We start from the raw sequence: 25,316 nt of genomic DNA, 5'->3' as shown, positions 1-25,316 counted from the left end.
CTGTCAGTGTTCTCATGCATTTCCCCCAAGTACATATCTAGTTACAGTTCTGATATGCAGAGAAAGTTATGAACATAAGAAATAGAATCAATAGAATATCTCATTGAGGATCTTACTATTTGAGAAATTAAGTGCTATGAAGTAATAAACATTTCCCAGGAACACTTTTTAATGGAGAATCTGTGAGGTCATCCTGGTGCAGTTCAAATTCTAGCTAAAGGAAAGTATCTCTAGGCTTCCTAGTTTTGGTGCAGGGCTAACTTGGGAGACAGAACTATCATTCAGCTGCATATCAGGGTTTGAAAGGAGGTCAGATGCATGTAATGTTTGGATTGGCCTTTTCATTATTCTTTGTTTTTGTTACCTCTTCCCTTCCCCAGGCAAGCTATGAGTTTTTTTTTTTTTTTCTTTTCTTGTAACTGGAAAGCTAAAGAAGCCAGCTGATTGGGACAGGAATATAAAACCAGCTATTAAGTATTTGTCCCTCCCTGGGCTTTGGTTTGGGATGATGTTGATGCTCCTTAAAGCAGGCCCCTTTTCAAATTCCATGCTGCCAAGAAAAGAAGCCACAATTATTTTTTAAAGACTAAAGCCTCCCAGGGAACATGGGATTGCTTTTTTAAGGGACACTGTGGATGAAATTGGTGGCTGGACTAGGAGGCTGTTGGCTAACAGATACCTACCCTAGTGAGACTGATGGGTATATGAGGCAGAAAGGGCCTGCTTGTTTTTTTTTTTTTTTTTTTTTTTTTTTTTTGGCCATCTCCCTTCTTCCTGCTGTTTATATGCCACTGGCTATTCATGCTCCCACAGCTGCTTTTCCTAATAAAATTATCAAAGGACACTTAAATACCAAATGATGATTAAGAACAGTTTGTCTATTAAAAGAATTTGTACATAGGCATCATAAGGCCTGTAAATAACTGGGTTGTCTTTGTGAATTAGAAGAATGGGGTCAATTATGTATCTTATTGAATTAATCTTTTAGATTAGATTTATTACTTATCTTTACCTGAATAAATTATATTCTTGGGCATATGACTGACAACTGACTAGTGACTACTATTGCTCCAAATGAATAATGGTCAAAATGAATATGTGGAAGAAGGGAATGAGTATTAAGACCTCTCAGAAAGCTGCAAACCTCCTAATTGACTGAAAGTGTTCAGTGAATTTTCACATAGATCAATCACAACTATTATTCTTATTTTTCCCATTGAAGATACTTTTAATCAGGAGTGGTGGCAAAGTAAATATACTTCAAAGGACCTGAAACTTTGCAAGGAGCATTTAAAAGAGGGAAATGATCAATGTGTATTTAATGAGTACCTATTATGTGCCAAGCATTGTGTTAAGTCATTTATAAATATTATCTCATTTAATCCTCACAAGACACTATGCCATTTTTAATTTTAAAATTTAAAAGGTTAAATAGCTTTCCAAGGGTCACACTACTAATAAGAATCTGACTCTGGATTTGAACTCAGGTCTTCTTGATTTCTGGACCATTGCTCTATGGACTATGTAACCTAGTAACATTAAAAGGATGATTGTGACTATAGAACATAACAGTAAAGTAAGGAAAAAAAAAAAACAAAATTGGGTTCAGATCCTACCACTGAAATTAAGTATCTTTATGTCCATGGGAAATTTACTTATTCCTTCTTGGTTTAAGTTGACTAATGTACAATATGGGCAGTTGGATTAGTTGACCTTTGAAGGTCCCTCTAAATTTGTGATTCTTTGTAATTTTTGTGCTTTTTTATTTTACCTTTTATTTCATAATTGAAGGCCTATGTTTTTAATTTTAATTTTATTCTATAGTCAGTCAATATTTTGCAAATGCCTACTATGTGCTTGTGCTGCTACCAAACATTGATAACATATCTATTATGTGTCAGGTGCTAACAAAGGAGATACAAAGATAAAAATGGAACATTATCCTTTTCCAAGAGTTTATATGATATTTGGGATGAACACTATGTATCCAATTCAATCTAATCCATATTTATTATTTTGCCTACAATGTATCAGCACTGTGCTAAGTGCTAGGTATATAATTCATAAAAAGAAAGACAGACCTGCCTTCAAGGAACTTACAATCTAAAGAGAAATAAATATATTGGGAGGATTCTGGGAAGATAGTGGAGTGGGTCAGTAAATTTCAAACTCTCCAGACTTAACCGATAAACAGAACAAATCTGTGCCTCAGGGCAACATAGCTGTGAAAAATCAAGAAGACTTGAAGAAGAATGGGATCTCCTTGGTTCAACCTAAAGAAATGGGAAGAAAGATCCAAGGCAAGGGATCAATCTATGTGATGTACAAATACCTCTGTACTAGCTCCACAAAACACCAAGTGAGAACCCCTGAGCTAGATTACTTTGACTGAAACTTCAGCAGGAATTACAGGAACTTGTATTTCCTGACTTCTTGAGAAGTTAAATATGGTTTTAAATAGATGAGTTAAGGAAGACTGAGTAAATCTCTGCTGATTGGGAAAGCTAGGTCCGGTGGCCCTAAGTGAGAATGAATCAGCACAACCAGTGAGTTGGAGGAGGAGTGAGGCAGGGAGCTGCTAGCTGTGGGCATTTGCAGGAGGGTAGAGTTCTTGCTTTAGGGTTCCAGATCAGAGGGAAGAGCTAAGTGAAGAGGCATCATCTTCCCACCCCACAATCAGAGGTGTTTACACTAATATTTCTTATTTTAAAAATAATTAATGAGCAAAAAAGAAAGAACCAATCATAGAAACTTACTATGGAAAAAGGGAAGACTGGAGTTCATCTTCAGAGGAGGACACTGAAATAAAAAAATTTTTTAAAAAGCTTCTCCTAATGCAAATAGTAATGTTAAATGGCTCTCTGCCCAGACAGAATAAAAAAAAAAAGAATTTAAAATTCAAACGAGAGACAATGAGGAAAAAATAAAAACAAAAATAAAGCCATTCAAGAAAAATAAAAAGGTTATGAAAAAGTTAAGCAAATACAAAAAGAGACACAAAATCTTAAATATGAAAATAAATCTTTGAAAATTAGAATTGAGCAAGGGTAAACCAAGAAAATTATAAGAGACCAAGACATAAGAAAATATAATGCAAAGAATGAGAAAATAGAACAAAATATGAAACATTTTAAAAGTTTTTTTTTTATTTTTATTTTTTATTAAAGCTTTTTATTTACAAACCATATCCATGGGTAAATTTTCAACATTGATCCTTGCAAAACTTTCTGTTCCAAAACTTCCCCTTCTTCCTCCTACTTCTTCCCATAGAAGGCAGGTGCTCCAATATATGTTAAATATGTTTAAAATGTATGTTAAATTCGATATGTGTATATGTATTTATACAGTTAAATTACTACACAAGAAAAAACTGATCTAGAAAGAAAAAAAAAACTTAGTTTAGGTAGTATTGTCATCTTTATTATATTTGCTCGCCCAATCCAAGAGCATTTAATATTTTTCCAGTTGATTAGATCAGATTTAATTTGTGTGGAAAGTGTTTTGTAGTTTTGTTCATAAAGTTTCTGATTTTCCCTTGGCAGATAGATTCCTAAATAATTTATACAATTAGTAGTTACTTTAAATGGAATTTCTAACTGTTGGGATTTGTTAGTGATATATAAGAATGCTGATGACTTATGTGGGTTTATTTTGTATCCTGCAACTTTGCTAAAGGTGTGGATTGTTTCTTATGACTTTTTAGTAGACTCTCTGGGGTTCTCTAAGTATACTATCATAACATCAGAAAAGAGTGATAATTTGATTTCCTCATTGCCTATTCTTATTCCTTTAATCTCTTTCTCAACTCTTATTGCCAAAGCTGGCATTTCTAATACAATATTAAATAGTAACAGTGATAGTGGGCAACCTTGTTTCACTCCTAATCTTATTGGGAATGGTTGCAGTTTGTCCCCATTACATATGATGCTTACTGCTGGTTTTAAATAGATGCTTCTGATTATTTTAAGGAAAAGTCCATTTATTCCTATACTCTCAAGAGTTTTTAATAGGAATGGATGTTGGATTTTATCAAATGCTTTTTCTGCATCTATTGAGATGATCATATGGTTTTTGTTAATTTGATTATTAATATGGCCAATTATACTGATAGTTTTCCTAATATTGAACCAGCCCTGCATTCCTGGTATAAATCCTACTTGATCGTGGTGTATTATTATCCTGGGGATGATTTTCTGTAGTCTTTTTGCTAATATCTTATTTAAGATTTTAGCATCAATATTCATTAAGGAAATTGGTTTATAATTTTCTTTCTCTGTTTTCAACCTACTTGGTTTAGGTATGACCATGTCTGTGTCATAAAAGAAATTTGGTAGGACTTCTTCATTCCCTATTTTTTCAAATAGTTTATAAAGCATTGGGGCTAGTTGTTCTTTGAATGTTTGGTAGGATTCACATGTAAATCCATCTGGTCCTGGGGATTTTTTTTTAGGGAGTTGATTAATAGCTTGTTCTATTTATTTTTCTGAAATGGGACTATTTAAGCAATTTACTTCCTCCTCTGATAATCTGGGAAGCCTATATTTTTGGAGGTAGTCATCCATTTTACTTAGGTTATCAAATTTATTGGCATAAAGTTGGGCAAAGTAACCCCTTATTGTTTCTTTAATTTCTGCATCATTGGTGGAAAGTTCTCCCTTTTCATTTTTAAGATTACTAATTTGATTTCCCTCTCTCCTTTTTCTAATCAGATTTCCCAAAGGTTTATCAATTTCATTGTTTTTTTCATAAAACCAATTCTTAGTTTTATTAGTTCAATAGTTTTTTTTTTTTACTTTCTATATTATTAATTTCTCCTTTTAATTTTAGAATTTCAAGTTTAATAATTGATTGGGGGGGTTTAATTTGGTCTTTTTCTAGCTTTTTAAGTTGCAGACCCAATTCATTGATCTTCTCTTTCTCTATTTTATTCAAGTAAGCTTCTAAGGATATAAAATTTCCCCTTATTACTGCTTTGGCTGCAACCCATAAATTTTGGTATGATGTCTCACTGTTGTCATTATCTTGAGTGAAATTATTAATTGTGTCTATAATTTGCTGTTTCACCCAATCATTCTTTAGTATGAGATTATTTAGTTTCCAATAACTTTTTGGTCTATTTACCCCTAACTTTTTGTTGAATGTAGTTTTTATTGCATCATGATCTGAAAAGAAAGCATTTACTATTTCTGCCTTCCTGCATTTAAATTTGAGGTCTTTATGTCCTAATATATGGTCAATTTTTGTGTAGGTTCCATGAACTGCAGAGAAGAAAGTGTACTCCTTTCTATCACCATTCAATTTTCTTCAGAGATCTATCATACCTAATTTTTCTAATATTCTATTTACCTCTTTAATTTCTTTCTTATTTGTTTTGTGATTTGATTTATCTAAATCTGAGAGTACAAGATTGAGATCGCCCACTATTATAGTTTTGCTGTCTATTTCTTCTCACAACTCTCTTAACTTCTCCTTTAGGAAGTTAGATGCTATACCACTTGGTGCATATATGTTTAGTATTGATATTGCTTCATTGTCTATGCTATCCTTTAGCAAGATATAGTTTCCTTCCTTATCTCTTTTAATTAGATCAATTTTTGCTTTTGCTTACTCTGAGATAAGGATGGCTACCCCTGCTTTTTTGACTTCACCTGAAGCATAATAGATTCTGCTCCAGCCTTTTACCTTTACTCTGTATGTACCTCCCTGTTTTAAATGTGTTTCCTGTAAATGTAAAATGACTATTTCGGTATTTCCTGCCATCCTAATATGTCCAGATTATACTTTTCTTTTTCTTGCCCTCCTTCCCTTCTTCCCTAGTATTAAACTTATTGGTCCCACTTGCGTCATGCAGTTCTCCCTCTTTAGTACCCCTCCCTCCTCCCTTTGAATCCTTTCCCCTTTTTTGTACCCTTCCCTTATTACTCTTTTTCCTTCTCCCTTTTCCTCTCCCACTTTTTAATGAGGTGAGAGAAGAATCTCAGTAAAACAAATATGTCAATTATTTCCTCTTTGAGCCAACTCTGATGACATTAGGATTCACATAATGTTCCTCCCCCTCTCTAAGTTCCCTCAGATATGATAGGTTTCCTTTGCCTCATTGTTGCATGTAGTTTCTCTCTTTTTATCTCCCCTTTTCCCTTTTTCTGACACTATCCCCTTTCCATTTCTATTTCCCTTTTTTATGTTATATCAGTAAAATCAAATTATACATAAGGTTTTTATGTATATTCACAACAGAAATACAGTTCTCAAGAGTTCCTTTTACCTTTTTCTACTTCTCTTGAGTCCTGTTGTTAGAGATCAAATTTTTTGTTTAAGTCTGGTTTTTTCCTTAGAAATAAATGGAATTCTTCTATTTCATTAAATCTTCATCTTCTTCCATGAAAAAAAAAATACTGAGCTAAGCTGGGTAGTTTATTCTTGGCTGCATTCCAAGCTCTTTTGCCTTTTGGAATATCTGATTCCAAGCCCTTCTATCCTTTAATGTTGGGGCAGCCAGGTCTCAAGCATGACCCTTATTGTGGCATCTTGGTATTTGAACTGTTTTTTTCCTGGCTGCTAGTAAAATCTTTTCTTCAGTCTGAAAATTCTGAAGTTTGACCACAATATTCCTCAGAGTCTTTATTTTAGGGTCTTTTTCAGAAGGTGTTCAATGAATTCTTTCAACACATATTTTACCTTCCGGTGCTATTACTTCTGGGCAGTTCTCGTTGATGATTTCCTGTAAAATAGTATTTAGGCTCTTTTTTTCATCATAATTTTCGGGTAGTCCAATGATCCTTAGGTTATCTCTCCTAGATCTATTTTCCAGGTCTGTAGTTTTTCCAAGTAAATATTTGACATTTTTTTTCCAATCTTTCATTTTTTTGGTTTTGCTTGACTAATTTTTGATGTCTCAATGAATCAATCATTTCTATTTGTTCAGTTCTGATTTTTAGTGAGTTATTTTCTTCATTAGCTTTTTTTTTTTTTAACTTCTTTTTGTATATGTCCAATTGAGTTGTTTTGCTCTATGGAATTTTTTCCATTTCACTAATTTTTTTTTAGTGAGTTATTTTCTTTTTCCAATTCACAAATTCTGTTTCCCTGCACTTCTTGGGATTTTTTTACCTTTTCCAATTCACATGTCTTTTTCCACTTTATCAAATTTTTCTTTTAGTGAGTTATATGCCTTTTCTGTACTCTCCTGCATAGCTTCGCTTTCCTTTCCTCATTTCTCTTTTAGTTCTCTTTTAAGGTTTTTAATAGTCTCCTCTAGGAGAGCCTTTTGTATTGGGAACCAATAATTGTCTGGAGACTGTCTTCTATTAGTTTCTTCAGGGTTGAAAAGCTATTCCCTTTCTGTATAGAAACTATCAATCATTCTTTTGATTTTTTTACTCATTTTGTTAAAGCCTGTAGGGTCTGCCTTCAGAGCCAGGAGGTAACCAGCTTCCTGGGCAGAGCAGTGAAAGATGTATGGATGGTTAGCTGTCCTGCCAGCTGGCTACAAAAAGCAGTGAGGTACTGAGTGCTCTGGGAAAGAGTTCCCCACCCTGGAGTAACTCAGGCCTGCAGAGTGGAGATGGGAAATTGCCCTGCAAAGAACCCCTGTTGTGTGAGATAACAACTGCCCTGAGGCTAGAAGCTGAGCAGTGAGAGTTTCACTACCCCAAACCAAAGCCTGCCCTGGGGCTGTGGGTATTAGCAGTTGAGCAGTGACTGGATTTGCAGGGACTGAAAGCATCTGCCCGGGAAGCACAGTCTGCCAACGAAGTTTTATTGCCTCAGGCCGAGCCCCGCACTGTGCCGCTGTGCCCCCTTGCTGCAGATTTGTAACTGTCCCCTCAAAAGCCCCAAACTGCAGGATGTGGCTGCAGGGCTGCGTTAAAGTCTCCCTGAGTCCCTTCCGGGTTTGAGTGGTTACAACCAGATCTCATTAGATTCTGGAGTTTTTTAGAGTGCCCTCTGTTTTAGGCTTTAATTTCTCTGCCAGTTTACTGCTTTGTTGTCAAGGCAGAGCAGTTAGCCTATAGCAGAGTCGTCTTTATAACTTTTCTAGCCACAGACCCCCACCCCAGGTCTGCTCTGGACGCTAGCCTCTCGCTGCCTGTGCAGTCTGTTCCTGGCCCCTCAGGACAAACCTTTCCTGGCGATCTTCCAGATTGACTTTGGCTGGCAAGTGCTTCTAATCTTCATGAATTTAAGCAGTGAAGAGCTATTTTTGAGGCTGAGTTAAATAGTTGGTTATGAGGGGAATGAGAGGAGCTTAGAGAGTCCTGTGTGCCTTCTCCACCATCTTGGCTCCGCCCCCGGAAGTCTTACAAATTGGAATTTCTTGAGTCTAGCCACCCATTTATCAGAGAAGATTTCCTAGTTGTATAGATTTATTTTATTTTGCTATAGATTTTAGATATCAAACTTTTATCAGAGATTTTATTACAAGGTTCTTGTTTCTGCTCCCATTTATAACTTTCTTCTTTTTTGTTTCATTGATTTTGTTAGTGCAAATATTTAAAATTTTTGTATACTTGAATTTATAGACTATATTTTTTTCTATTCAATCTCTAGTTATAAACACATCTTTCATCCATGGTTTTAAGCGATGTAACCTTCAGCTTTCCTTAAACCTTTAATTATGTCTGTGGTGCATGGTGATTGAAATCCAGTTCATATCATTTCAGAGAAAAGAAATATCATCATGATGATTCAGGAAGGAGGAAAGAGTCTGTAGTCATGATCCAAGGCATAAAAGATTATGGCAGAGACCATGTAGGTAGACTATAGTCAGAGTCTGGGTTTTAGCACTTTGGGAATATAATTAGTAAATGGTAGAGACAACTAATAAAAGTTAGTTTATATATCATCTGGAAACTTCAAATCTTAATACTCTCTATCTCTATTTCTACTTGTCATTCAGCATCATTTAAGGTAAAGCAGGGGATCCAAAGGGCTGAGATCCATTTTAGACTTTTATTTATTCCTTTCTTTTGTTTTCATAGTCATAGAATTCACCAAGAGGTTAGAATATGGGCAATAAGCCTCTCCTAGCTGGTCTGGTTTTCAGTATCAGAAATACTGTAGATTCAGCATAGATCATGATTACATTCTAAACCTTTTCAGAATTGTAGAAGATATACTGATAATAATGAAGTAACATCTGCCTTAAAAGAGTTTATATTTTATTGGGAGGGAAAAAATATATATACATAGAAAACTAAATGCAATCTCTATCTATTTCATCAATATTATTTACATTTCTATAAATGTATATATGTATGTATATTTGAGTGTATTATTCAATCATCCATCTTAGATACAAAATAATTTCTAGGAAAGAGCACTCCATAACTGAGGCTTTCAGAGTAAGCATTTGATGGAATAAGGCTAAAATTAGGGAGAAGAGACCATGAAGAGTAAAGGAAAGTTAAGAGTCAAAAATACCTCTGGAATCATGAACCTAGATGATGGGAAGAATTATGATGCCCTTAACAAAAACTGGAAAGTTAGAAAGCAGTGAGGGTTTAGAAGATAAAAATTATTCATTCTGTTTTCTACACATTGAGTCTAAGATATCTTAGTAACAGAAAGCAGATGGTTTAGGCTTATTCCATAGATATTTACTACCTTTCCTTGAATAACCAAAGTACATATATTTAAAATGTTCTATAATAAAGGAAATGCTCTTGTTATAGAAACTAGTTTGTGGCACAGTGGATAGAATACTCTGGAATCAGGAAAACCTAAGTTCAAATTTAAACTCAGACAATGCATGATCCTGGAAAAGCCACTTAACTTGTGTCTACCTCAGATTTATCAACTGTAAAATGGAGATGATAATAGCACCTATCTCACAGGATTGAGATGATTGGATGGAGTAATAATTGTAAAGCACTTAACATAGTACCTTATATTTAGTAGATACTTAATACATGATTATTTTTCCTTTCCCCCACTCCAATAAATAAATGTAGACATTTTGTGCTTATAATTCAGAACTAATTTGTTATTCCTGGTTGCACATAGGGGAATATTTGATACTCCTCTCAGATTTGAGATTCTATGATTCTGTATAACTTTGACAATCAGCATGCATTCAGTTACCAGCTTTGAAGTTAATAGATCTGTGACTCAGATTCTGTATTTGAACAAACAAGACAGTTTAATCTCTAAGATACATTACCATTTTTAATGCTCTAATCTAGTTTGTTATGGGTCAGACTAGGGAAATAGAGGAAGATAGGATCAAAACTTCTTTGATGAGTGGCTAGAGAGAGCTATCTTTTGAGTAGAGAAACTCACACCTTCTTATTATCCCTCTCCTCTTTCCATTTCAGCACAGAGCCAAAGAACAAGCTCCTTTCATTTCTAAATCTGGAAGGTTTGTTTCATTGTTTTTTGGAACATTACATCACTAATTTTCCTGGTTGTGTAGGACTTGTGTGAAAGAAATATAGAGGCCTAGATCTGGACTGAGAGGATGTGGATTTAAATTCTACTTCCACTACTTGGTACTTTATGATTTTCAGAAAGTCATTTACTCTCTCTAAGACTCATTTTCCTCATCTTTAAGATGAAAAATTTTGGCTATCTGTTCTTGGATGTCCTTTCCAGCCCTGGTGCTACATCTTTTACCCATGATCATCAATATAGGAGGTCATTGAGGAGGATTGATTTTGATAGATAATGGAGGGTTTTATATCCTTGCATATTGGGTCAGTTTAGTTGGCATTACTCCTTCCCTTTAGAAAGTTATGTTTTTTCTAGCTAATTTCATAATGGAAATGAAAGGCAAATAGAAGGGCTATTATGTCTGGCTCAAAATTTCCCTCTTCCCACTTTGGGAAGAACAGGTCCCAAAACATAATGGAATCATGTTTAAGAATATAGCAAGTTTTTAAAAATGTAAAACTATTGAGCAGGGAGCTAGAGAGAAAGCTGAAAGAATACTGAAAAAGAATTTTGTTTAATTCCCTCATTTTTATAATTAGTAGAAGATGAGGCCCAAATTTAAAGAAAAACAACAGTTTGAGGATTTTTTTTAATTCACTTATTTATTCACTTATTTATTTTGAGTTTGCCCTCTGATTTCATCTGTGTAAATAATGTGTAAATCTGTGTAAATAATTTTTTCTAATCCAAAAATTCCATCTATCAATTTAGATTAGTGTGCTTGAGTACACTGTGACATTAAGTGATTATCTTTATTCAGTAACTAGTATGTCTCAGAAGCAAAATTTGAATCCAGGTCTTTTTGATTCCAGGGCTGACCTTCTCCATCCACTATGCCACAATAACTCTTTATTAAAATAATAATTTCATAAACTAATAATAAAATGTGATGGCCAATATATAATAAGAATGCATAATGTTGATTCACAAGCAAAATTATAAGAGCATCTCTATTCTGCAAAGTAGAGAACATCTGTATTGACAAATATCATTCCTATTTAGGTTTTAGATTTCATTCTAGCTTTAAGTTTACCAGTTTAAAGAAAACTTTGGCAACATATTCAACTAAACAAAGTCTTCCTAAGGACCTTTAATAATGGAAGTGGAAAGAAAACTGTAAACCAATGAGCACAAAGTTTTGGAAAAATTTATAAAGTACTTACTAGGTTCACTGTCTATAACCAGTTCTGACAATGCAAGTCAGGTAAGACAGTAACTGCCTTCATGGAGTTTACTGCCAGGTAAGAAGATAAGACATTAACAGAAAATGCTTCTCATTCTGGTCCTTGGAAAATTTACCTATTATCTCAAGTACTCAAAGCACAAGGGACCCCCTAATACTGAGAATTTTGTTTATTTTCATTTTGTTATTATTTATGTTCTCCTTCCCTCCCACAGTTCAATATTCCCACTCCTACCTTGACTTCTCTCTACATTTCAGGTGCCAGGAAGTAAAACATGCTTCATTAAAAACCCTCAGTAAAGCCCAAACTGTGCCCAAAACCTATTTCCAAACATAGAGTGCAGCTGCTTTCAAGCCACCGCCTAGCTCTCCTGATGAGAGGGAGTGTTCACAACACAGCAGGCCTGAGTGAGTGCCAAGGGGAAGGAAAATGATTTAGGAGGAAAAGAGGAAAACAACAAAATGATTTCCCAATTGAGGAAAACACCCTAAGTATTTTCTCTCTGTGTCAAGGATGTATCCGCATAGACCTGCTTCCAAAGGGAAAAGGCTGGGTGCTTCATAAATGTGGCAGCTGCCTAGGATCTAATCTTGCAACTTGGAGATGGAATTTTTTTTTTCCCATGAGAGCTCAAAATATCTTCCCCTTAATCCTCCCCAAATTCTAACACAAATGTAACGCAAATTTGTGCTTGAGGAGGGAAAATTGAGGAGGAGGAAGGGTGGTGCAGAGAACTTCTGTAAAGAGAGATAGGAAATATTGTCAAGAGTTATGTTCAAAAATATTAAAGCTCTGTATCAGAATAAATGGTTAGCAATTAGAAGGCTAACTGAATTTTAGAAGGAAAGAGTTTGTACTTATCCCAGAAAGACTATCTAGTCCAACTCTTAACTGAGTAGGGAGGTTCTGAGAAGTTGTTCTTTAAAATAGACAAAGAGACACTTTATTGTTTCTTTTGTGGTTTTATTCATTTTATTTTAAGCATTTAATAGCATTATTCTCAACAATTCCATGACTTTCACTAGACTACCCAAGTGGTCCATTGCAAAAAAGAAAGAAAGGTTAAGAAATTTTGTTCTAGATTACCCCCAACAAATGGAAATTCAGCGTCTACTTGAAGATCTCTAAGGATGAAGAGCTCACTAACTTTGAAGGTAAACAAATCTTTTAATTCAATTAAAACAAACAAACCAACAACAAACATGTTTTAAATGGCTACTCTGTGTATAATGTTGTATTGATAGCTAGTGAAACAAAAACATAAATTAAACTTTTTCCTGCCTGCCTTTGAGAAGCTTCGTTTTGTATAGTTCTGTATGTTAGGAAGTTTTGTTTCATTTTGTTTTACAAAAAAATCTGCATATCTATATCATCTATCCACTGCTTCTAGCTCTGCTTAGTGGGAGCCAAATGGCAAATCCTATTACTTTTCCCTAGCAGCCCATGAGCTACTTGAGGACAGTTATGATGTGTTCTCCACTCAAGGATCAACATCTCCATTTCCTTCAACCAATATTCATTTGGCATGGTTTTGAGTCCTCTTTCCAAATTCATCATCCTCTGACAGCACATAATTGAACACTGTCATGTCTTAAAATGTGGCTGTTAAATTTAGCACAAATCCTTAATGCAATCTAATTGAAAGAAACATGAGTGATAAAATCATCTCTCTAGTTCTAGTCACTATGTTTTTGATAAGTCTACACTAAGTTCACAATAGCATTTTTGACTATCCTGTCACTTTATTGAATCATTGAATTTGTAATCTATAATAACTTTCAAATTATCTCTATCTCCCCTCTCTCCATCCACTACATGTCTTTGTAATTGAAGTTGTTTATCATTCCTAAATCCTAAATTCCTAAAGAAGTGATTTAGGAATGTCTGCTTTGGAATTCTTTCTCTCCGGAGTTTTTCTTGATTTTCCACATTTGGACTTCAGTTATTATTTTGTTTTAGAATTCTCTAACACACATATCATATCTCTTTATTTCTATATATTCTAGCTATTGATGTGTAACTTATTGTCCAACTAAACTAACTTTCTTGAAAGCAGGGATTCGGGCTTATTTAAAGTTAATAATTTCCCCAATGTCTTTTTTATATATTTTATTTTATTTTATTTAATAATAACTTTATATTGACAGAATCCATGCCAGGGTAATTTTTTTTTTTACAACATTATCCCTTGCACTCGTTTCTGTTCCGATTTTTCCCTTCCCTCCCTCCACCCCCTCCCCTAGATGGCAAGCAATCCTATATATGTTAGATATGTTGCAGTATATCCTACATACAATATATATTTGCAGAACCAAACAGTTCTCTTGTTGCACAGGGAGAATTGGATTCAGAAGGTAAAAATAACCCGGAAGAAGAACAAAGATGCAGATAGTTCACATTCATTTCCCAGTGTTCTTTCTTTGGGTATAGCTGCTTCTGTCCATCATTTATCAATTGAAACTCAGTTAGGTCTCTTTGTCAAAGAGATCCACTTCCATCAGAATACATCCTCATACAATATCATTGTCGAAGTGTATAATGATCTCCTGGTTCTGCTCATTTCACTCAGCATCAGTTCATGTAAGTCTCGCCAGTCCTCTCTGTATTCATCCTGCTGGTCATTTCTTACAGAACAATAATATTCCATAACATTTATATACCACAATTTACCCAGCCATTTTCCAACTGATGAGCATCCATTCAATTTCCAGTTTCTAGCCACTACAAACAGGGCTGCCACAAACATTTTGGCACATACAGGTCCCTTTCCCTTCTTTAGTATTTCTTTGGGATATAAGCCCAATAGAAACACTGCTGGATCAAAGAGTGTGCACAATTTGATAACTTTTGGGGCATAATTCCAGATTGCTCTCCAGAATGGTTGGATTCGTTCACAGTTCCACCAACAATGCATCAGTGTCCCAGTTTTCCCGCATCCCCTCCAACATTCTCATTATTTTTTCCTGTCATCTTAGCCAATCTGACAGGTGTGTAGTGATATCTCAGAGTTGTCTTAATTTGCATTTCTCTGATCAATAATGATTTGGAACACTCTTTCATATGAGTGGTAATAGTTTCAATTTCATCATCTGAAAATTGTCTGTTCATATCCTTTGACCATTTATCAATTGGAGAATGGCTTGATTTCTTATAAATTTGAGTCAATTCTCTATATATTTTGGAAATGAGGCCTTTATCAGAACCTTAACTGTGAAGATGTTTTCCCAGTTTGTTGCTTCCCTTCTAATCTTGTTTGCATTAGATTTCCCCAATGTCTTAAGCAGTCCCTGCACACAATAAGTAATTAATCAGTGTTTGTTGAATGAATGAATGACTGCTTCTAAAACTTGTGATCTAATTTCTTCTTCTATCTAGGGATCCTATAAAATTTCCTTCTATGTCTCTTCTGCTTTTCTCATCATTTAATCTTACTCAACATTTGTTTTCTCAATATTATGGGTGAGACAGCTCATTCTATTTATGGATGACTCTAAAGGTTAAGAAGAATTTTTTTAAAAAAATTTCTCTTTACAATATCAAATAATTGTTCTTAAATATATGAAAAAAGCTAAACTCATTCTTTCTTCTCTGGATGCAAAATGGAGAAGTAAAAAGTATACTGGATTTTGAATCACAAGACCTGAATTCACATTTCAGATAATAGATTCATACTCCATGTGTCTTGTCCTGAGGAAATCAAGGGAATTATGATTGTTGTCTTTCTTCATCAGTTCAATTTGAGTTCAATTGACCATTGGTTGCACGTACAAAGCCTTCAACCTCTATCTTTCAATGGCATGTGTTAAGTTCTTTGTACTACTGGGATCCAAATGACATATTGCTTTCACTGAAAAAAGATTCCATAATATGAAGAAGCAATTTTATGTGTTTTTGGTGGTCATATAAATTGATGTTATTCATATACATTAAATTGATCAAATGATTAATCAAATGGTTGGTTCAACTCCCTGTTTAATTTGCAAATCATATTAAATTCTATTTTAGAAGATGGTGGATGGTAGATTAGATCAACTATAATTCATTTAAGACTAGGAAGAACCATGTTGGTTTTTGAATACCTCCCTGAAATTGTAAAAGGCTGAATCTCTGAGCAGATATACTTGGATAACCGAGCACTTAAGACTAATTACCAATTGGGCAATACTCTATTAGCATATGCTTGGAGAAATAATGGCCCCACCCACTACTCTGTGCTGGCTTGATCTGTTGGATATAGAGAGACTTGGAGGAGGGATTAGAGAGTGGAGGAGGACAAGTAAGTGTGACTCCAAGTGGTAGAAAAAAGAGGAGATTCCTGTGTTCCTCTCTCTCTTCTCCCTTCAACAAAGAATAAAGATCAAAGATATTTGCTTATCCTGACTCTGGCTGATTTTAAAGTATTCAGGGTGTTAATGCAGCCATCACATGAAATGATCCAAACAAATTTAAATATGTTGTATCAATGATTCTTAATGTTATTGTGTTGATTTTATGCTTCAAAGAGGGAATATTGTTTTTCCATGTGGATGTTAATTACTCTAGCTTAAAAAAAAACTATATTGGGGTCTTTTTTAATGTTTATGATATATGACAAAACAATGAGGAACTATATCTAAGATTTCACAATAAACAATAAAGGCACTTTCAATGTTACACATTTTCCAAGCAATCTGTTTAATATTTATCAAACCGATGATAAATTTCTCTTTAAACTCCAAAGTCACTTTGGCACAAACTAGTTACGTAGCTAGAGTTAAGAAGACCTGAGTTCAAACCTGGCCTCAGTCATTGACTACTTTTGTGAGCTTGGACAAGTCACTTAATATCTTTCTGTCTCAATTTCTTCAACTGTAAAATGGGGAGAATAATGATACCTACCTCTCAGATTTTTTGAGAGGATGAAATGAAATCATATTTGTAAAGCTCTCAAACACTTAGCATAGTACTTGGCACATAATAGATATTTAATAAATTTTCCTTTTTGTTCCTCAGACTATAATGCTGGAGAAACTGAGGCAAGATAGAGATTAGAGAGTATTTGATATTTTATTTGAAAGGGAGAGATTTACTGGGGCCAAATGGATCCATGGTTTGGTCCCAGGGCTGAATGAGACTTATCATCTCCAAGAATCCAGCAAACAATCTGAGTTCTCATTGGCATATATACATGTGGCTCAGATACAGGAAGTAGACTGAGGCAGGGGCAGAGTCAGGATGCTGAGAGTGGGAATGGGACTTTGACAGAGTGGGGTGAGCCACTGGAGAGGGAGATGAAATAATGGGGGGAGGCACCCCAGAGATGGGGAGTGGCATCTTCATAAGATGGTATTCTGATATTCTGATAACTTGGGATGGGGAGAAGCATTCTGATATTCTAAAATTTAAGATCCTTTATCTTTATCAAATATTCTGATTAAAAGGGAGGGTAGTTTTGCAGGTTTGAGCAGAACAATTATAAATTGAGACAGAACAATTAGGGAAATTAAGGCAGGACAATTTATGGAAACTGAGTCAGAATAATTAGGGAAATTGAATCAGGACAATAAAAGAACTGTGGCACAACATTCCACACTCTCTTCTGAATATTCAAATCATTGAATTACCTTCCCCCAGAAGGTCTTAGCACCATAATTTCAACAACCCTATGTAAAGCAAATAAACCAAAATAAAACTAGAAAAATGTAAGGACTTATGGCAAGAACAAGTCTCTCCCTGATAACTCCAGAGTTAATCGGCATTACAAAAGGCTCCCTGTTGCAATCATGTCAGATCCTCTGCAGTTGGGGTGATCTCAGCCAGAGAATTCAGTTTGAGATGGATAGTTCACTGTGAGTTAGGTCTGTGGTCATTTGTGCATTTAACTCAGCCTCTGCTTATATAGGGAGTAACAGTGCTCAAGACAGTCCTGCTGCCCACCCTAAGAGGGCCACCCCAAGTCTATCAGGGATTCCAAAAAAGGGGAAAAGTGGGGCCTGGAGTAGCTCCACCTGTCCCCTCTCAATAGAACAGGAGCTGCTATTAGGAAACAGATTTCTGAGCAAATTATGCAATTAGACCAAGGCAGGCCACCCCAAACTATTAGAGGCATGATACCAAACTGCAAGGTCCTTTGAGAATGCTGAAATACTAATTAAGGAACTGGGGTAACAAGAGTCGAGAAACAGATCAGAGAGATTGCCAGTCCAAGACAAGTATCTGATTTCTGGTTGTTTCTAAAAAAGAATCCCAAATTATTTTTGGTCTGCTAGGGCAATTCCAGCAGAATAAGGGATTTCAAAGTTAAAGCATAACCAGAAAACCATAGTCCAGTATATTGTAAGCAAGGAGTAAAAATGAAAAGGATTGTTTAAAATATTTCCAACTGAATCTGAATTAATAAGATAGGGGGTGGGTCAGCAGTGCCTAAGAAAAATACATCAGTTTTCCCAATTTCCTAACCAGTTTCTTCCTCCCTTTTTTTCTCATGGAAAGGAATTATCAAATGACCATTCCACATATAAATCCTAAGAGTGAATGAAAATTCCTGTACATAACAGACTAGTACAGTAAGTTTCCTAAAATTCCTCAAACATACAACAATAGTTACACAGTTTTAATAATCTTAAACACACAGTAATGGATGATCCAGAGTTCCTAAATCCCCCATATCAGTCCATCAGGGATAAAGGATGAAGCTTCATTCAAAACTGCTTCAGGCTGGGCATTGGCAGGAGCCTTCTCAGTCCATCCAGGGAATATGTGTGGTGTGGCCTGGTGTGCTGACAATCAAAGCTGATCTAGGTCTCAGAAGCAAGTAAATACCTGTAATTTGACCAAAATCTAGAACAAAAAACACAAATCTAATAAATAAAGGTTAGAACAGACTGATACAAAATGTGAAGAGGTCAGTATGAATTGGCCAGCAGCTTAATAGGTTTTTTTCATAGGACAGGCAAACAGCTGTCAACTATAGTTCCAATAGATAAAATGGTAGTTGGGCTTTAGTCCTTTCATTAGTTAGAAAACTAAAAAAAAAAAAAAAAACAAAAAAAAAAAAAAAAAAAAAAAAAACAAGGAAAAAGAAACTTGAATATCCAGATACAATATCCAGAAACAAATAGTTGAGAAGACTAAATACTTATTTGCCCAAGTATTTAGGATATAATGATTACATATAACCAGGTTGGAAATAGCAAGTTATGACATAATTGAATTGCATTAACAGTTTCTATTGACCATTGCTCTGATAATAGAAATTAGTCACAGGAGGAAAACAAATGCAGGGACACAACTATAATATAACATAAGCAGTTAAAACTTAACTTTCAGTAAAGAAGGATAAAATAGCTTTAATTCAGTTTTACTCCAGTTAATTGTTCCACTGTCAGAGGGTGGAGCTTTAAAACTCCCAAATAGCAGTAACTATAAGCCCAAGAAATTTTACTTCCAATAACAAATCCCACTAACTAAAGTTTCAGATAAATTCTAAACAGATATTTACCATAACCTTATGTTTATATCAGTTAGAATTTGTCTCAGTAAGTTCTCTTCTTTCATATCTAAGTAGACAGTTTCATAAGTGAACATTATACATACAAATCATTTTGCTTTAAAATACCCAATATATAGACAAATGTTCCAAATTGCATATTGTCCCTAACAGAAACATTTTCAAAGGACAAAAAAAAGAAAAAAAATATATTTTCAGAGGCTCTTTAAATGACCTCAGGCTGACCCAATACAATCAATTAAAACTTAGATAGAATATCTTATACAGAATATCTTAATACCATATAAAAGAATCAAAGAAATTCTTAAAAATATTAAACTTTTAGAAATACTATAACCTCATATTGATAACAGTAAGAAATTTGTTTCAGTAAGTTGACAAGTTATCTTTCTTATTTAACAGAAACATTTTCAAAAGGACAAAGAAAAACTATTATTTTCAGAAGCCCTTTAAATGATGGGCAAAACCTCAGGATACAATCAATTAAACATATACAGAATACCCATTCTGCATAAAAGAATCTGCAAGATTCTTTAAAATATCAATTAAACAGTAGAAGTAATTAATATTTAAACTAGCAAAGAGCTGCAGTTTGTTTTTAAAAAATGCCATCTTGATGGGGGAGGGAGGAATAGATTGTCCCTTTCCATGTGGTCGCCCTTCCCCCATTCCACCATACTTCCTGACCCCAACTTCTCACAGCTAACCTTTTAAAGGTGCCATTTCCCCCAGGATTCAATTTGTCAGCTAAAGACAGATCCCAACCTCATGGGTATCTCCTTTCCCATGGCAAATGGCAAATTTACTAGGGGTTTGTGCCTTTTTGTTCCCTATTTCTGGAAAGCCATTTTCCTCTCTCCCTCCTTCTCACACCATCTCTTCCTGTCCCCTCTCTGTCTCTCTCCTCCCAATGCCTACTTGCTCAAACCTTTTCTGACATATTTTAAACACTGAAAAAAACCAATAATCCTTCTAGCTAAATAATCCATTTAAACTTTTAATTGCTTTTGCAAATCAATCTTTCTTGTCCCTTGTCTTTAAACTACTTTTCTTTTAAACTTTAAACTTCAAGATTTGCAAATAACTTTGAACCAAATTTCATAAAAGTTACCCAACAGAGCTGACAAATTTTTAAGGCATAACTCATAGTTTCCAAATTATCCAATACTTCTAGAAAGCAACATACCATCTAAGTAGGGAGTTATAAATACAACCTCCCTTAAGGTAAGCTACTGGCATTTTGTTTTAATAACCTATATTTTAACTTAAAATCCAATCAAATACAGCTTTAAATTCCCAATAATATAAAACTGCTTTTCCCATCATATTTCAAATAATGAATTAGCTAAACAGCATTTTTTTTTGTCATCTCTGACCCCATTGGGTCATTATTCCCAATGGACTTTTCCTAAACTCCAACTTTGGCCAGAGTTGGAGCCTTTAGAAAAATCAGACCCTTCTTTACCTAATTAGAGGCACGTGACCCCAAGGCAAGTAATAGAACTTCTTTAACAAGTTATTATTCTTTTAGGATCTTATACTTAAAGATAACTAAGTCTAGCCTGCATAGGCACCAGTAAAATTATCTCCCATAATTTTAAAACTGCCCAAAAGAATACTCAGAACAAATCTGGCATGCAAAGGCAATAGTAAATTATTTCCCACAATTTCAGAATCATCATAAAATTCCTAATCAAATGTTTTCTCCAGCTTGAGTTTCAAAGCAGTTATCATAGACTCCGTTTGTTCTCCAGAGGCCTTATCAACCTAACCCAACCAAGCCAAGCCTGAATTTTAAACTACTTCAAGGAAAAACCATAGTACCAGTTTTAAAATACTTACAAATTAGTGCAACAAATTAAAAGTTTAAAATCACAAGCAAATTTCATATTAAGTACAGTTACAACATTGAAATAACCAATTCCCAAATTTCTTAATCATTGTTCTTAAAATTTTAGCAGAGCTTTTAACCAACAGGACAAACAAATCACACAGAACACACAGACATAGATTATGCAGTTATAACATTAAACAAAACATTTAACACAGAGACTAGGGGCTATCTGGAAACCTTAGAATAGCCCTGAAGGAAGTTGGTGCAGCTTAAGAGTCTTCTCTCCCAGAATCCAAATGGGAGCTTTTTTAGGCTGTTAGGCCTGGTTTGATGCATTTCTCTGCCTTTACAAAGAATGCCCAGAGATAATCAGATAGTACCAAAAGGTACTCAGAACCAGAGAGTACCAAAAGGTCTCATAATCAGATAGTATCAAAAGGTACTCAGAATCAGATAGTGTCACATAGTGTCCTATTGGCACTTTCCAGAGTTGTATGGCTCTTCAGCCCAACTTTTTCTGGGGACCAGATTTGCTAGCAATCAGACCAGACAGAAAACTTACCCTGCAAGGGTTTGAAATCAGAATCTCCCTTGGCCAAATGGAGGTGACTACCATCAGGCACAGTCGTGGCTAAAAACTGCTCTTTCCCAGAGACTCTCTAAGCCAAAAACTCAGATCTTCAACTGCCCGGAGGCCCAAGGAGGAGACCCAAATGTCTCTATTCTCTAATCCTGCTCTCATTTTCTAATATCTCAGTGGGAAGCCTCCAAAATATAATGCTAGAAAAACTGAGATTAGAGAGTATTTAATATTTTATTTGAAAGGGAGAGATTTACTGGGACCAAACGGATCTATCATCTCCAAGAATCCAGCAAACAATCTGAGTTCTCAATGACATATATACATGTAGCTCAGACATAGGAAGTAGACCGAAGCAGGGATGGAGTCAGGGTGCTGAGAGTGGGAAGGGGACTCTGACAGGGTGGGGTGATCCACTAGAGATAGAGATGACATAATGAGGGAAGGCATCCTGGAGATGCCTTCTTGACAAGATATTCTGATTGCTTGGGATGGGGAGAAGCATTCTGATATTCTAAAATATAAGATCTTTTATCCTTATCAAATATTCTGATTAAGAGGGAGGGATGGTTTTGCAGGATTGAGCAGAACAATTATAAACTGAGGCAGAACAATTAGGGAAACTGAGGCAGGACAATAAAAGAGAACTGTGGTACAAAACAAGATAGATAGATAGATATAGACATAGATGGATTTTATAGATGTTTTATTACATAGATAATGTATATATGGTTACACATATCTATATATATAATTTGTGTGTAGAATTTTTTAGTGATATAAGCTCTGAATGCAGTTGATCTATATTTGGAGCATGTTATTGAATTTTCACCACTTGGGATCATCCTTGTATCTGACAGGAATCTGGTAAAATACTTTGCTAGTGTGGCATGAATACAGGGGTGCAGATCTATCTCTAAACCTTTCTAACATGAGTAAATCTTGTTTAACTTGAAATGATTGAGTCAATAATTGTGGATCTTATCTATCCTCCTAATTTCTAATTTTGCAGAAAAGATTGTTTCAGTCATCTCCCCTGACAGCGATTTTGCAGTTCATTATTAACTATGCACATGCTCGATCCACATTGCATTTTAGTTGAGTTTCTTGTAAACACATAGTGAAGCAAAATTTTTCATACACCCTCCTTCTTTGGGAATTTTCTATCCCTCTTCCTTCCTTTCTCTATCTTTGTTATCTCTGTCTCTGTGTGTCTCTCTCTGTCTCTCTATCTCTGTCCCTACTTCCCTCTCCTTTCTAAAGTCTATGCTTCCCTAGCATCTGTTAAAAACCTTTTGACTGATGCTGTTAAAATTTTTTTGACGGATGAATTGTTAATTATGATTTTTTGTGCTTTATTGACTTCTTGTATCACCTGACCCTTTTGACTTTGGTTTTTAGTGGCAGCTTGAGGGAATTCAAATTTTCTAATAAACTTTCATTTTGAAGATCCTCTTCACATATTTCCTTTTGTTAATTTTGATACTATTTTTGTACAAGTCATATACTGGATACATCAGCATTTATGTAATATCCCATTGTTTTCTCAAATATCTTCTTTTGCTCTATCATTATTATCATTGCTATTATGAATTCTTATCTTTGTCATAGAAGTTCAGAGAGTAATGGTCTGTGACATTACTATTCTATTATTCTTTTATATTTAATGTTCTGTTGAGTATTTCATAGGTCGATAAAATAACTTTTTTGTGATTAAATAAAAGCATTAGGTTATAAACTCATCCTTTTAAGGCTCTCTAATAGTATTTTTAGTATAGCTCAGTCATATGCAGAACAACAGGGATGATATGTATTTTGTCTTAATTCCAGATGCTTTTGATCTCTTCTATTAGTTCTCTATATTGAAACTTTTTTGTTCCAAATATTTAAAACATTATGGAGATTTGGCATGGCAAAATCTATTAAATTATTTTTCTTAATTGTTTATGAATATATCTTATTTCAATATAATATTGAATCTTAGGCTGAAACCTTAAATTACAGAGATGTTTATATTTCAGAGGTCATGAAGATCAATTGAAATTTCTTGAGTAGGATAGTGATAGGGTCAGACCTGTGGTTTAACCACTTCAATTTGACAGCTGTTTAGAAGTTGGATTAGAGAAGGGAGAGACTGAAAACAGTGACAATCATTATGAAGCTGCTGAAATAATAGTTCAAGTAAGAAGGTGAACTGGGATGTTGGCCTTTGAGTGCAGAGAAAGATCTGCAAGCAAGAAATGTGGATATCTCAGAGTCTATAATCTGAGATATTCAATTCCTTTAGTGAAAATGAGATAGCAAAGAAAGCTATATATGTCAAGTCAGTCTTTTTTTCTGGGGAATTGGATGATCCTGTGTTTATATTTCTAATGATTGCATAAATTACTTATTAGAAAGGGGTAAGGTGGTGGGAGACATTTTAATAAAAAGGACTTAATCTTTAGATACCACTTGGACTGGGCATTCATAAAAGCAAAGAAGGGAGGCTTCAGAAATATATGATGATGGTTAATTGTATACATGAATTTAAGTACATTAACCATGATACCCAAATCTGGTCATTCATGGGAATAGATATTTTCCAAACTATGGACAATATTTAAGAAATTTTCTTCAAATCAAGGACTTAAGGTTTTTTTTTTTTTTTAATAATATATTCAATGATCTACTCGTACTGAGAGCAGACCTCCCAATGTTGTTACATTTCAGGGAAGATGAGCTTGGAAAATATATACTTTCTCATTGATTAAATGAAGAAATAACTTTATCTTCCTTTTCACTGAATCATTTGCCAATTGGCTTGGCTCTCATCTGGCTTTCAAGGTCCCATACAATCTTAAGTTAACTTAGCTCTACAAGCTTTTCTGATATTATTCCTTTTCATGTATGCTCCTTTTTATATATAGTACTCCTTTTCATGTATTTCATAGCTCAAGTGGACTATACTCATTATATTTAGACATTATGTAACACTGTTTTGTAATTTTTCATGTAGTTACCCAGTAATCCCAACTCAACATTTAGTTCTAAAAAGGCAAATATGCTGTCTTAATTTTGATGATCACATTGAGAAGACATACCAAAATATTTATCATATTGCATTGTGTTATCATAGATCCTGAAGTTCATCTGTTCCAGATCCTTACTCTCAGTGGATATCTGCTCTACTTGAAACAGATGATCATCTCTCTTTTCAAAAGTCATTAGAAATAGATTCATTTTCGCCTTCAGTCTATTATTACTGGGTTTATAGAATAGCCAGAGACATTAAATATAAACTTTCCTGGACTTTTCATTTTACAGAAATGGAAATTGAGATCTAGAGACAGTGATATGATCAGGAACCAAGAACACAGGCTGGAAAGATCCTAAGTGTATTTGAACATAAGCCTTTTAACTTCAAATTAGGGGCTCTATCCACTGGATTTTCTATTCTAAAGGAGACCTATTAGTTAGACAAGGCTAATTTGGAAATTTGTTTTGCTTCACTATATTTTATTTTTTTATGAAAGCTTTTTATTTTTCAAAAATAGACAATTCTTCGACATTAGACCTTGCAAAACCCTGTGTTCCAATCCCCACTCTTACCCTACACCCTCCCCTAGATGGCAAGTAGTCTAATAAATATAGAAATGGTAGAAATATATGTTAAATCCAATATATGCATATGCTTCACTATATTTTAAAACAAGATTTTTAATTCTTTTATTTTTATTATTTTTCAGTGAGGGAGGGAGGAGGAAAGGAAGGAAGAAGGAAAGAAAATATATTTATTAATTGGAAAAATAATAAAAT

Source organism: Antechinus flavipes, chromosome 2, assembly GCF_016432865.1.
Source record: "Antechinus flavipes isolate AdamAnt ecotype Samford, QLD, Australia chromosome 2, AdamAnt_v2, whole genome shotgun sequence".
Classification (NCBI taxonomy): Eukaryota; Metazoa; Chordata; class Mammalia; order Dasyuromorphia; family Dasyuridae; genus Antechinus; species Antechinus flavipes.
Note: the sequence above shows the minus strand (reverse complement) of the source record.